The following is a 14,522-nucleotide window of genomic DNA, read 5'->3' on the forward strand; positions in this document are numbered from 1 at the left end:
GAGTGAGCTACGCACACAATTGGACACTCCATGCGTATAGACGCTAAATAAAGGTGGTGCACGCAGTACAATCAAACCGCAAAATTCTGCAGATCCTGGAAATCTGAATACAACAACAGAAGTCGCTGGGAACACTCAGCAGGTCAGGCAGCATCTACGGAGTAAGGAAAGTGAGCCAACATTTCTGGTCCATGACCCTTCGTCGGAACTGAAAAGATTTGTCGAAGGCTTGTAGCAGCAAAACATTGACTCACTTTCCTTTCTCCATAGATAGTGCCTGAGTTGCTGAGTGTTCCCAGTGACTTCTGTTGTTGATATTGAGGTGTTAGACTGGAGCCGCAATCACACACGGCATGATGGACTGGGGGTGTTTGTGATGTTTGAATTGAGGCTGGGATCAGATGTGTGTTTTCCTTGTCGGCTTCCACTTGCTGTAGTAGTGACCTTTCTTACTTTCTTACTTTCTCAGCCCTCCAACACCTAAAACAATGGTGAGTGAGCCCATGTTTACTATACTTACAGCCCAGGAATGCAGAATGTATTTTCTATTGGCCATATATTGTCATGGACTTGGGTATAGGAGTAGAATTTCCAAGTATACAGATGATGATAAGCTAAGAAGAAGTATATGATGCGGAGGACAGTTGCAGACTGCAGGAGGACATAGTTGTAATATGGGCAGACACGTGGCAGGTGAAGTTTAATTCCAGTAAAGTGGACAGAATGCAAAGTAATGTGTTTTGGGAGGAAGAATGAGGAGAGGCTATGTAAACAAGATGGTAGAATCCTGTGCGTAGAGTCCTGTGCGTTCATTTCAGTACGTTTTTGAAGGTGGCAGCACAGGTCGATAAAGCTGTGAAAAAAGCATTTGTGACAGAATACAAAAATCAGAAAGCTATGATGAAACTTTATTAAACACTGGTTAGCCAAATGAGGCAAACCTCAGCTGGAGAATGTATTGAATTCTGGCCACCACATTTTCGGAAGGATGTCAAGGCATTGGAGGAGTGCAGAGGAGATTGTATCAAGAAACTTCAGATCAGAGGCTGGAGACGCGAGGATTATTTTCACTGAAGCAGAGGAGTTTAAGAGCAGACTAAATAGAAGTTTCTAAAATTCTGAGAGATTTGATAGGGTGAAGAAGGAGAAACTATTTGAACTGGTGGGGTGCTCTGTAACCAGAGGGCACCGTTTCAAAGTAGTTGTCAAAAGAAACAGAGGGGAGGTGAGCAGAAAGGTTTTCACAAAGCGAGTGGTTGGTTCAGGATTGCATTGCCTGAAAGCGTGGTGGAAGCCAATTTGATAACAATTTTTAATACAGATTAGATAATTATTTGAGGAGGACAAAGCTGGATGCTGTGGGTGTGGATTAGGGGAGTGTTATTGATTGGACAGCTCTTTTCAAACAGCCGGCACAGACACGGTGAGCCATATGGCCTCTTCTGTGCTGTATAATTCTATATTTCTATGATCTTATTGAGATTCACGTGCAGAATGAAGTTGCTTGGTCTAAATTTCAACTCTTGCAATACACAGAGTGTTTGAGTATCAATTTTGGAGTCATAATTCAATTCATTTCAAATTAATTTGTTGTCACATCAAGTGCGGAATCGTTGTTTTGTTATTTCACTGTAACTTATCTTTTCTGCCTTTTGCAGTTCACCCTCACAAGCCATTCCGTGAGGCATTTGTTGCTTTCCAAACCCAACTTGTGCTGAATGTGTAAAACGTCATTCAAATATAGAATTCCCAGTTGCCTGAAGCTGAGAATTGGATTGCAGTGTTGGGTCTGATCAGAGACTGTAAAGAACGGCATGAAATAGGAGATTGTTTGGGGTGTTGAATTGTGTGCTGGAGTCAGTGTGTGTTTGTCTTGTCAGCTTTCAGCTGCTCCACCAGTGACTTTTCTTTCCTCCTTTCTCAGCCAACTTTCCTGGACGATGGCCGACAGGTGAGACACAACTTGTTATACTTTCAGCACAGCAATTCTAGGAGCAGTGAGAATGTTGTCTCAGGGCCGGATATTGCATTTGAATGTTTGAATCAATCAGTAATTCTGCACGATGAAGGTGAATGTGAGTGGGGTTTGTGCTTCTGAATTCTCCCCTCGGATACATTTCCGTTTGCAGAAGACATGTGATCATCTGGAATCCACTGAACATGTGATCGTTCTGCTCGCATGTTCTATTTGATGTGCGTTTGCACAGGTGTCATTCCCATCAGGGACTGGGTTTATGTTCTCTACATTTTTGTGAACTGCTTCATTCTTTATATTCTCCAATAACCAGCCATTGAATTTGCTCTTCCGGTCTGACTAATGTTTGGTTGTGTTTTCTAGAGAGACCTTGGATTTTCCGCCCTGCAAGTGAGTTGCTTTTTCGTATCTGCTTCACACATCTCAAATTTCAGCCTTAAAATGGCCTTGATATTGAGTAGCAAAGGAGAGAGCAGCACCACCTCGTATTTGCCTCAGATAAAGCTTGATATTGAGGTCAATACGCAAAATACTGCAGATGCTGGAAATCTGACAACGCAAACAGAAGTCTCGGGAACACTCAGCAGGTCAGGCAGCATCTACGGAGTAAGGAAAAAGAGTCAACTTTCTGGTCCATGACCCTCCGTCAGAACTGAAAAGATTTGTGTAGTTTGTGATGTTTGAATTTCGTACTCGGATCATATGTGTGTTTTCCTTGTCGGCTTCCACTTGCTGTAGTAGTGACCTTTCTTACTTTTTACTTTCTCAGCCCCTCCAACACCTAAAACAACTGGTGAGTGAGCCCCATGTTTACTTTACTTACAGCCCAGGAAATGCAGAATGCATTGACTATTGGCCATATAAATGTCATGGACTTGGGTATAGGGAGTAGAATTTCCCAGCTTACAGATAATGCTAAGCTAAGAAGAGTAGAAAATTTTGTGGAGGATGATAGCAGACTGCAGGCGGCCATAGAAATAATTGTAAGATGGGCAGATACGTGGCAGATAGTTTAATTCCAATAATATGGACAAAATGCAATGTCAATGTGTTTTGGAAGGAAGAATGAGAAGAGGCAATGTAATAATAATAAATAATATTATCCTTGCATTTGATACAGCGCTTTTCACGTCGAAGGACGTCGCAAAGCGCTTCACAGAATACACTGTATAGTGAATTGACTGTATATTTGTGGGAACGCGGCAGCCAATTGCGCACAGCAATGTCCCACAAACAGTCGTAGATTGAAAAGGACCAATTTATTATTGTTTTTGTTTGGAGGGATTATTATTTGGTGTGGAGTAAGGAAACTTGCCCAAGGTTTCGCCGTGCCTGGAAGTGAACTCAGGTCTCTCGGTTGCAAAGCGAGTGGTCTAACCACTGAGCTACAGGACTCCACAATATAAACAGACAGTTGAATCTTAAAGGGGCTGAAGGAACACAGAGACCTGGGGCTTCACATAAATCTTTGAACGTAGCAGGACAGGAAGATAAAGCTGTTAAAAAAGCAAAGGGGTTACTAGGCTTTATAAATCGGGGCAAAGAATACAAAAGTCAGGAAGTTATGATGAACCTTTAGAGAACACTGGTTTGGCAAATGAGGCAAACCTCAGCTAGAGACGGTATTGATTTCTGGGCATCACACATTCAGAGGATTTCTAGGTGTTAGGGGGTGCTCAGAGGAGATTTTCCAGGATGGTAACAGGAATGAGAGATTTCAGTTCCCAGGACAGGCTGGAGGCACTAGGATTATTCTTCTTGGAGCAGAAGATATGAAGAGGAGATGAAATAGAAGCTTTTAAAATTCTGAGAGGATTTGATAGGGTGAAGAAGGAGAAACTATTTGCACTGGTGGGTGGCTCTGTAACCAGAGGGCACCGTTTCAAAGCAGTTGTCAAAAGAAACAGAGGGGAGGTGAGCAGAAAGTGTTTTCACAAAGCGAGTTGGTTGGTTCAGGAATGCATTGACTGAAAGGGTGGTGGAAGCCAATTCGATGACAACTTTTAAGAGAGATGTAGATAATTATTTGAGAAGGACAAAGTTGAATGGCTGTGGGGGTAGAGTGGGGGAGTGTTATTGATTGGGGCAGCTCTTTTCAAAAAGCCGGGACAGACACGATGAGCCATATGGCCTCCTTCTGTGCTGTATAATTCTGTATTTCTATGATCGTATTGAGATTCACGTGCAGAATGAAGTTGCTTGGTCAACTCTTGCAATACACAGAGTGTTTGAGTATCAATTTTGGAGTCAGTTATTCAATTCATTTTGAATTAATTTTTTATCACATCAAGTGTGGAATCCGTGTTTTGCCTATTTCACTGTAAATGATCGTTTCTGCCTTTTGCAGTTCACCCTCACAAGCCATTCCGTGAGTCATTTGCTTCTTTCCAAACCCAACTGCTGCTGAATGTGTGAATCGTCATTCAAATATAAATTCCCAATTGCGTTCGGTGGAGAATTGGATTGCAATTCAGAGACTGTAAAGAATGGGATGAAATAGGAGATTGTTGGGGTTTTGAATTGTGTGCTGGAGTCAGTGTGTGTTTGTCTTGTCAGCTTTCAGTTGCTGCACCAGTGACTTTTCATTCCTCCTTTCTCAGCCAACATTCCTGAACCATTGCCGACAGGTGAGACACACTTTGTTATGCATTCAGCACCTCAATTGCAGGAGCAGTGAGAATGTTGTCTCAGGGCTGGATATTGCATTTGAATGTTTGAATCAATCAGTAATTCTGCACGATGAAGGTGAATGTGAGTGGGGTTTGTGCTTCTGAATTCTCCCCTCGGATACATTTCCGTTTGCAGAAGACATGTGATCATCTGGAATCCACTGAACATGTGATTGTTCTGTTCACATGTTCTATTTGATGTGTGTTTGCACAGGTGTCAGTCCCATCAGGGACTGGGTTTATGATCTAAATTTTGGTGTGAACTGTTTAATTTGTGATATTCTACAATAACCAGTCATTTTCTTTGCTCTTCCCATCAAACTAATATTTGGTTGTGTTTTCCAGGGAGACCATCAACTCACGTACCTGCAAGTGAGACACTGTTTAATATCTGCTTGATGAGCTCAACGTTGCCGCCTTAAAATAGGTTTGAAATTGATTAGCAAAGGAGAGAGCAGCACCACCTTGTATTTGGCTCAGTTGAAGCTTGATATTGAAGTGTTGGACTGGAGCCAGCAATCACACACGGCATGATGGCCTGGGGTGCAGTTTGGGATGTTTGAATTCAGTGCTGGGATCAGATGTGGGTTTTTCTTGTCGGCTTTCACTTCCAATCATTAAGAATGTGCTTGGCAAAAGAAGACCATGGTCCATCTATTTCACCTGCCACCATCCTGGCAGTCGTCTCCCAAACGTTATCCTAAATCCCGAGATATTATTTTCTGGCAGTAATCTATGTAATTTGTTCTTGATAGAAACAACATTTTCTGTTTTCACTGCTCCTTCGGGAGACTGTTCCTCAAGTTTACTGTTCGCTCACTGAGTGTTTCCACAGATTTGTTCTGATTTCGACAGATTTAGCCCCTTTCAATCGCAGGTCATGTCCCCTGTTCAGCACAAGAAATATCAGCTTGGCGTGGTCTACATTATCTATTCCCTTCAGAATCTTAAAGACCATAATCATATTAGGGCCCCTCAACCTTCTCTTCTCCAGTGTGAACATGCCCAGTTTATCTAATCACTACTCATAGTCCAGACCCTCCATCCCCTGAAACATGTTGGTTGCTCTCCTCTGTATCTTCTCAAACACTGCAATATCCTTTCTGTATTACAGTGACCAGAACTAGATACAGTAATCCAAATGCTGTCACACCAGTGATTTGTAAAGTGTTAGGATCACCCTATGTTTCGGCTCAACATTGCCTTTTGATACAGCCCGGCATCCGGTTTGGCTTATTCTCTGCTCCCAAGCTTTGTTGAGAAAGCTTCAATTTTTCATCAATCAGGTTCCCAAGGTCCTTTTCATTTTCCGTACAGATTATTTCCTTACCTTTTAAATAATAGTCCCTTACTGGATTTTTTGTTCCCATGGGAAGCACATTTCATTTCTCGATATTAAATTTTATGTGCCATAGATCTACCCACTTCCTAAGAATGTTCAAATCTTCCTGTAACCTGTCCTGTTCCTCTTTGCAGTCAACCACCTTCGATAGCTTTGTAAATGCAAAATCAACAACAATGTGCCTAGAAACCAAGTAGTAAATTAGTTTGGCATGATCTGCCCTTCATAAACCTATATTGACTATCTTTTTTATCAATTTATAACTGACCAGGTGCTCCATGATCTTATTTTAGTAAGAATCTCCATCAGTTTATCAAATGCAGGGATTTTTACTCCTCCATTAACTCTAGAAATCCCTTCCCTATCTTACCAGTAGACACATTTTCAACCCAATCAATTTCAGGTAAGTTAATATCTCCAACTGCGATGGTTGGTCCCTTGCTAATCACCTTCCTGATCTCATCCCACAGTTCCAGATCAAGGCTATGACCCTGGTCTGGAGGTCTTTAACAAACCCCAATAATAGTGGACAGCCTCTGTTGCAATCTATTAATTCTACCGAAAGTGATTCTGTGGCTTCCCATCCTGAACGATGAAGGTGAATGTCAGTGGGGTTTACTGTACAGCCCAGGAAATGCAGAAAGTATTGACCATCTTACTGAGATTCACATGCAGAATGAAGTTGCTTGGTCTAAATTTCAACTCGTGAAATACACCGACTGTTTGCGTATCACCTTTGGAGTTTGCGATGGTTCTCACCCCTGTTGTAACACATCAATTTTATTCATGCAAAGGTGGCCTCTGTTTCAGCTCTTTCTCTGTAAGTGCAAGTCCCGACTCTTGTGGAAATTTCACTAATTAGAGCAACGTGCCGACAGGTATTCTCAATTGCCTCCTGCTCTTGCTATTGAGATGCCCTCATTATAGCCTTATTGCACTACCAGGCCTATAATTCCAGTGACTAACTGCTTGTGTGTAAATCCCCACCTCCATCTGTAGAATATTACAGCAACAAATATGCTTTTTAGAAGAAATAACACATGTTTATTAACCCTAAAGACCCTCAGTCTCCTTACTGTGCAGTGTTTGGGGTTGGATTGTGTGCTGCAGTCAGCGTGTGTTTGTCTTGTCAGTTTTCAGTTGCTCCACCAGTGATTTTTCTCTCCTCGTTTCTCAGCCAACTTTCCTGGACGACGGCCGACAGGTGAGACACACAACACTTGTTATACTTTGAGCTCAGCAATTGCAGGGAGCAGTGAGAGTGTTGTCTCAGGGCTGGATTTTGCTTTTGACTGTTTGAATCAATCAGTAATTCTGCACGATGAAGGTGAATGTGATGGAGTTTGTGCTTCTGAATTCTCCCCTCGGATACATTTCCGTTTGCAGAAGACATGTGATCATCTGGAATCCACTGAACATGTGATTGTTCTGTTCACATGTTCTATTTGACGTGAGTTTGCACAGGTGTCGTTCCCATCAGGGACTGGGTTTATGTTCTCTACATTGTTGTGAACTGCTTCACTCTTTATATTCTCCAATACCAGCCATTGAATTTGCTCTTCCCGTCTGACTAACATTTGTTTGTGTTTTCTAGAGAGACCTTGGATTTTCCGCCCTGCAAGTGAGTTGCTTTTTCTCATCTGCTTCATACATCTCAAGTTTCAGCCTTAGATTGCCCTTGATATTGAGTAGCAAAGGAGAGAGCAGCACCACCTCGTATTTGCCTCAGATAAAGCTTGATATTGAGGTTAAAACGCAAAATACTGCAGATGCTGGAAATCTGAATAAAAAAACAGAAGTCGTTGGGAACACTCAGCAGGTCAGGCAGCATCTACGGAGTAAGGAAAGTGAGTCAACGTTTCTGGTCCATGACCCTTCGTCACAACTAAAAGATTTGTTGAAGGATTGTGGAACCGAAACCTTGACTCACTTTCCTTTCTCCATAGATACTGCCTGAGTTGCTGAGTGTTCCCAGTGCTTTTGTCGTTGATATTGAGGTGTTAGACTGGAGCCGGCAATCACACACGGCATGATGGACTGGGGGGTAGTTTGTGATGTTTGAATCGAGTGCTGGGATCAGATGTGTGTTTTCCTTGTCGGCTTCCACTTGCTGTAGTAGTGACCTTTCTCCTTATTTTCTCAGCCCCTCCAACACCTAAAACAACTGGTGAGTGAGCCCCATGTTTACTATACTACCCAGGAAATGCAGAATATATTGACATTTGTACATGTAAATGACATGGACTTGGGTATATAGAGTAACATTTTCAAGCTTGCAGGTAATGCTCAGCTAAGAAGAGTAGCAAATTTTATGGAGGACTGTAGAAGACTGCAGGAGGACATTGTTGTAAGATGGGCAGACACGTGGCAGATGAAGATTAATTCCAATAATGTGGACAAAACGCAAAATAATGCATTTTGGGAGGAAGAATGAGAAGAGGCATTGTAAACAAGTTGGTAGAATCTAAAAGGGACTGAAGGAAGAAAGACACTTGTGGCTTCATTTCAGTAAATCTTCGCAGGTGGCAGGATAGTCAGATAAAGCTGATAAGAAAGCATAGGGGTCTCCAGCATTTAAAAATAGGGGCAAAGAATACAAAATCCGGAAGTTATGATGAACCTTTATAGAACACTGGTTTACCAAATGAGGCAAACCTCAGCTAGAGATGGTATTGATTTCTGGGCACCAGACTTTTGGAGGATGTCAGGGGTTAGGTGGTGCTCAGAGGAGATTTTCCAGGGTGGTAACAGGAATGAGAGACTTCAGTTATCTGGACAGGCTGGAGACGCTAGGATTATTCTCCTTGGAGCAGATGTGAAGAGGAGATGAAATAGAAGTTTCTAAAATTCTGAGAGGATTTGATAGCTTGAAGGAGGAGAAACTATTTGCACTGACAGTGGTCAGTAATCAAAGGGAACAGTATCTCAATAGTTGTTGAAAGAAACAGAGGTGAGGTGAGCAGAAAGTGTTTTCACAAAGCGAGTTGGTTGCATCTGGAATGCATTGCCTGAAAGGGTAGTGCAAGCCAATTCGATAACAACTTGACAGATATAGATTATTATTAGGGAGGACAAGATTGGACGGCTGTGTGTATAGAGTTAGGTATTGGAATTGATTTTAATAGCCCTTTTCAACAAGACGGCAGAGACACGATGAGCCGAATGTCCTCCTTCTGTGTTGTATAATTCTATATTTCTATCACCTTATTGAGATTCATGTGCAGAATGAAGTTGCTTGGTTAAAATTTGTTCTGTTACAACACTCCGACTGTTTGAATATCACTCGTGGAGTCAGCTATTCAATTAATTTCAAGTTAATTTGTTATCACATCAAGTGCGGAATCTGCGTTTTGCCTATTTCACTGGAAATGATCTTTTCTGCCTTTTGCAGTTCACCCTCACAAGCCATTCCGTGAGTCATTTGTTACTTTCCAAACGCAACTTGTGCTGAATGTGTAAAATGTCATTCAAATATAGAATTCCCAGTTGCCTGAGGCTGAGAATTGGATTGTAGTTTTGGCTCTGATCAGAGACTGTAAAGAACGGCATGAAATAGGAGATTGTTTGGGTGTTGAATTGTGTGGTGGAGTCAGTGTGTGTTTGTCTTGTCAGCTTTCAGCTGCTCCAGCTGTGATTTTTCTCTCCTCCTTTCTCAGCCAACTTTCCTGGACGACGGCCGCCAGGTGAGACACACACTTGTTATGCTTTCAGCACAGCAATTGCAGAAGTGAGAATGTTGTCTCAGGGCCGGATTTTGCATTTGAATGTTTGAATCAATCAGTAATTCTGCACGAAGAAGGTGAATGTGAGTGGAGTTTGTGCTTCTGAATTCTCCCCTCGGATACATTTCAGTTTGCAGCAGACATGTGATCATCTGGAATCCACTGAACATGTGATTGTTCTGTTCACATGTTCTATTTGATGTGTGTTTGTACAGGTGTCATTCCCATCAGGGACTGGGTTTATGTTCTCCACATTTTTGTGAACTGCTTCACTCTTTATATTCTCCAATACCCAGCCATTGAATTTGCTCTTCCCGTCTGGCTAACATTTGGTTGTGTTTTCTAGAGAGACCTTGGATTTTCCGCCCTGCAAGTGAGTTGCTTTTTCGCATCTGCTTCATACATCTCAAGTTTCAGCCCATAAATGGCCTTGATATTGAATAGCAAAGGAGAGAGCAGCACCACCTCATATTTGCCTCAGATAAAGCTTGATATTGAAGTCAAACCGCAAAATTCTGCAGATCCTGGAAATCTGAATACCAAACAACAGAAGTCGCTGGGAACACTCAGCAGGTCAGGCAGCATCTACGGAGTAAGGAAAGTGAGCCAACGATTCTGGTCCATGACCCTTCGTCGGAACTGAAAAGATTTGTCGAAGGCTTGTAGCAGCAAAACATTGACTCACTTTCCTTTCTCCATAGATAGTGCCTGAGTTGCTGAGTGTTCCCAGTGACTTCTGTTGTTGATATTGAGGTGTTAGACTGGAGCCGGCAATCACACACGGCATGATGGACTGGGGGTAGTTTGTGATGTTTTAATCGAGTGCTGGGATCAGATGTGTGTTTTCCTTGTCGGCTTCCACTTGCTGTAGTAGTGACCTTTCTTACTTTCTTACTTTCTCAGCCCTTCCAACACCTAAAACAACTGGTGAGTGAGCCCCATGTTTACTATACCTACAGTCCAGGAAATGCAGAATGTATTGACTATTGACCATAGAAATGACATGGACTTGGGTTTTGGGAGTAGAATTTTCAAGCTTACAGATAATGCTAAGCTAAGAAGTGAAGTAAATTTTGTTGACGATAGTCGCCGTCTGCAGGCGGCCATAGAAAAACTTGTAAGATGGGCAGATACGTGGCAGATGAAGTTTAATTCCAATAATATGGACAAAATGCAATGTAATTTGTTTCGGGAGGAAGAATGAGAAGAGGCAATATAAACAAGATAGTAGAATCTTAAAGGGGCTGAAGAACTACAGAGACCTGGGGCTTCATATAAGTAAATCCTCAGGTGGCAGGAAAGGTAGATAAAGCTGTTAAAAAAAGCATACGGGATACTAGGCTTCACAAATAGGGGCAAAGATTACAAAAGTCAGGAAGTTATGATGAACGTTTATAGAACACTGGTTTGGCAAATGAGGCAAACCTCAGCTGGAGACGGTATTGATTTCTGGGCATCACACTTTCGGAAGGATGTCAAGGGGTTAGGGGGCCTCAGAGGAGATTTCCCAGGATGGTAACAGGAATGAGAGACTTCAGTTATCAGGACAGGCTGGAGACGCTAGGATTATTCTCCTTGGAATAGAGAACGTGAAGAGGAGATGAAATAGAAGTTTTTAAAATTCTGAGAGGATTTGATAGGGTGAAGAAGGAGAAACTATTTGCACTGGTGGGTGGCTCTGTAACCAGAGGGCACCGTTTCAAAGTAGTTGTCAAAAGAAACAGAGGGGAGGTGAGCAGAAAGTGTTTTCACAAAGCGAGTTGGTTGGTTCAGGAATGCATTGCCTGAAAGGGTAGTGGTAGCCAATTCGATAACAATTTTTAATACAGATGCAGATAATTATTTGAGGAGGACAAAGTTGGACGGCTGTTGTTGTAGAGTAGGGGAGTGTTATTGATTTGGACAGCTCTTTTCAAAAAGCCGGCACAGACACGATGAGCCGTATGGCCTCCTTCTGTGCTATATAATTCTTATTTCTATGATCTTATTGAGATTCACGTGGAGAATGAAGTTGCTTGGTCTAAATTTCAACTCTTGCAATACACAGAGTGTTTGAGTTTCAATTTTGGAGTCAGTTATTCAATTCATTTCAAATTAATTTGTTGTCACATCAAGTGCGGAATCGTTGTTTTGCCTATTTCACTGTAAGTGATCTTTTCTGCCTTTTGCAGTTCACCCTCACAAGCCATTCCGTGAGGCATTTGTTGCTTTCCAAACCCAACTTGTGCTGAATGTGTAAAACGTCATTCAAATACAGAAATCCCAGTTGCCTGAAGCTGAGAATTGGATTGCAGTGTTGGCTCTGATCAGAGACTGTAAAGAACGGCATGAAATAGGAGATTGTTTGGGGTGTTGAATTGTGTGCTGGAGTCAGTGTGTGTTTGTCTTGTCAGCTTTCAGCTGCTCCAGTGACGTTTCTTTCCTCCTTTCTCAGTCAACCTTCCTGGACGATGGCCGCCAGGTGAGACACACACTTGTTATACTTTCAGCACAGCAATTGCAGGAGTAGTGAGAATGTTGTCTCAGGGCTGGATATTGCATTTGAATGTTTGAATCAATCAGTCCTCTCAGCCCCGAGGCTCTGGAACTCTATCCCCCAGTGCCTTCGCCGCTTCCTCCCTTTCCTCCTTCAAGGCCGGTCTCAAAACCTTTCTCTTTGACCGAGCCTTCAGCTCCCCTCTCGATTCTCTTCCCCCTTCTCGCTCCCTCCCATCCCTCCCCTCACTCTGACCATTTACCCCCTCCTCGCTCCCTTCCCTCCCCTCACCCTGACTGTTTCCCCCCTGCTCGGGTCATGACCCAACTGTGCAGCGCCTTGGGACGTCCTCCTGACGTGAAAGGCGCTTTATAAATGGAATCTTGTTGTTGTTGGTGTTGTAATTCTGCACGATGAAGGTGAATGTGAGTGGGGTTTGTGCTTCTGAATTCTCCCCTCGGATACATTTCCGTTTGCAGAAGACATGTGATCATCTGGAATCCACTGAACGTGTAATTGTTCTGTTCACATGTTCTATTTGATGTGTGTTTGCACAGGTGTCAGTCCCATCGGGGACTGGGTTTATGTTCTCTACATTTTTGTGAACGGCTTCATTCTTTATATTCTCCAATAACCAGCCATTGAATTTGCTCTTCCCGTCTGTCTAATGTTTGGTTGTGTTTTCTAGAGAGACCTTGGATTTTCCGCCCTGCAAGTGAGTTGCTTTTTCGTATCTGCTTCACACATCTCAAATTTCAGCCTTAAAATGGCCTTGATATTGAGTAGCAAAGGAGAGAGCAGCACCACCTCGTATTTGCCTCAGATAAAGCTTGATATTGAGGTCAATACGCAAAATACTGCAGATGCTGGAAATCTGACAACGCAAACAGAAGTCTCTGGGAACACTCAGCAGGTCAGGCAGCATCTACGGAGTTAGGTAAAAGAGTCAACGTTTCTGGTCCATGACCCTCCGTCAGAACTGAAAAGATTTGTGTAGTTTGTGATGTTTGAATTTCGGACTCGGATCATACGTGTGTTTTCCTTGTCGGCTTCCACTTGCTGTAGTAATGACCTTTCTTCCTTTCTTACTTTCTCAGCCCCTCCAACACCTAAAACAACTGGTGAGTGAGCCCCATGTTTACTTTACTTACAGCCCAGGAAATGCAGAATGCATTGACTATTGGCCATATAAATGTCATGGACTTGGGTATAGGGAGTAGAATTTCCCAGCTTACAGATAATGCTAAGCTAAGAAGAGTAGAAAATTTTGTGGAGTATGATAGCAGACTGCAGGCGGCCATAGAAATAATTGTAAGATGGGCAGATACGTGGCAGATAGTTTAATTCCAATAATATGGACAAAATGCAATGTCAATGTGTTTTGGAAGGAAGAATGAGAAGAGGCAATGTAGTAATAATAAATAATATTTATCCTTGCATTTGATACAGCGCTTTTCACGTTGGAAGGACCTCCTATAATACACTGTATAGTGAATTGACTGTATATTTGTGGGCAAACGCGGCAGCCAATTGTGCACAGCAATGTCCCACAAACAGTCGTAGCTTGAAAAGGACCAATTTATTATTGTTTTTGTTTTGGAGGGATTATTATTTGGTTTGTGGAGTAAGGTAACTTGCCCAAGGTTTCGCCGTGCCTGGAATTGAACTCAGGTCTCTCGGTTGCAAAGCGAGTGGTCTAACCACTGAGCTACAGGACTCCACAATATAAACAAGACAGTTGAATCTTAAAGGGGCTGAAGGAACACAGAGACCTGGGGCTTCATATAAATCTTTGAACGCAGCAGGACAGGAAGATAAAGCTGTTAAAAAAGCAAAGGGGTTACTAGGCTTTATAAATCGGGGCAAAGAATACAAAAGTCAGGAAGTTATGATGAACCTTTAGAGAACACTGGTTTGGCAAATGAGGCAAACCTCAGCTAGAGACGGTATTGATTTCTGGGCATCACACATTCAGAGGATTTCTAGGTGTTAGGGGGTGCTCAGAGGAGATTTTCCAGGATGGTAACAGGAATGAGAGATTTCAGTTCCCAGGACAGGCTGGAGACGCTAGGATTATTCTTCTTGGAGCAGAAGATATGAAGAGGAGATGAAATAGAAGCTTTTAAAATTCTGAGAGGATTTGATAGGGTGAAGAAGGAGAAACTATTTGCACTGGTGGGTGGCTCTGTAACCAGAGGGCACCGTTTCAAAAGGAGTTGTCAAAAGAAACAGAGGGGAGGTGAGCAGAAAGTTGTTTTCACAAAGCGAGTTGGTTGGTTCAGGAATGCATTGCCTGAAAGGGTGGTGGAAGCCAATTCGATGACAGCTTTTAAGAGAG

At 42.6% G+C, this 14,522-nt stretch overlaps 1 protein-coding gene and 1 long non-coding RNA gene across 2 annotated transcripts in view; one reads left to right on the top strand and one right to left on the bottom strand.

Moving 5' to 3' along the window:
• Positions 1–14,522, bottom strand: part of LOC103190324 (mucin-6-like) — a 130,170-nt gene that overhangs the window by 20,071 nt on the left and 95,577 nt on the right. The gene's annotated exons all lie outside the window — the stretch shown is intronic.
• Positions 2,759–5,091, top strand: LOC121850326. Its single transcript, XR_006085547.1, has 3 exons — positions 2,759–2,768; positions 4,576–4,602; positions 4,990–5,091. It is a non-coding gene; the product is annotated as an uncharacterized LOC121850326 (long non-coding RNA).

The sequence above is a fragment of the Callorhinchus milii genome, unplaced genomic scaffold (genome assembly GCF_018977255.1).
Source record: "Callorhinchus milii isolate IMCB2004 unplaced genomic scaffold, IMCB_Cmil_1.0 Scaffold17, whole genome shotgun sequence".
NCBI classification, from domain to species: domain Eukaryota; kingdom Metazoa; phylum Chordata; class Chondrichthyes; order Chimaeriformes; family Callorhinchidae; genus Callorhinchus; species Callorhinchus milii.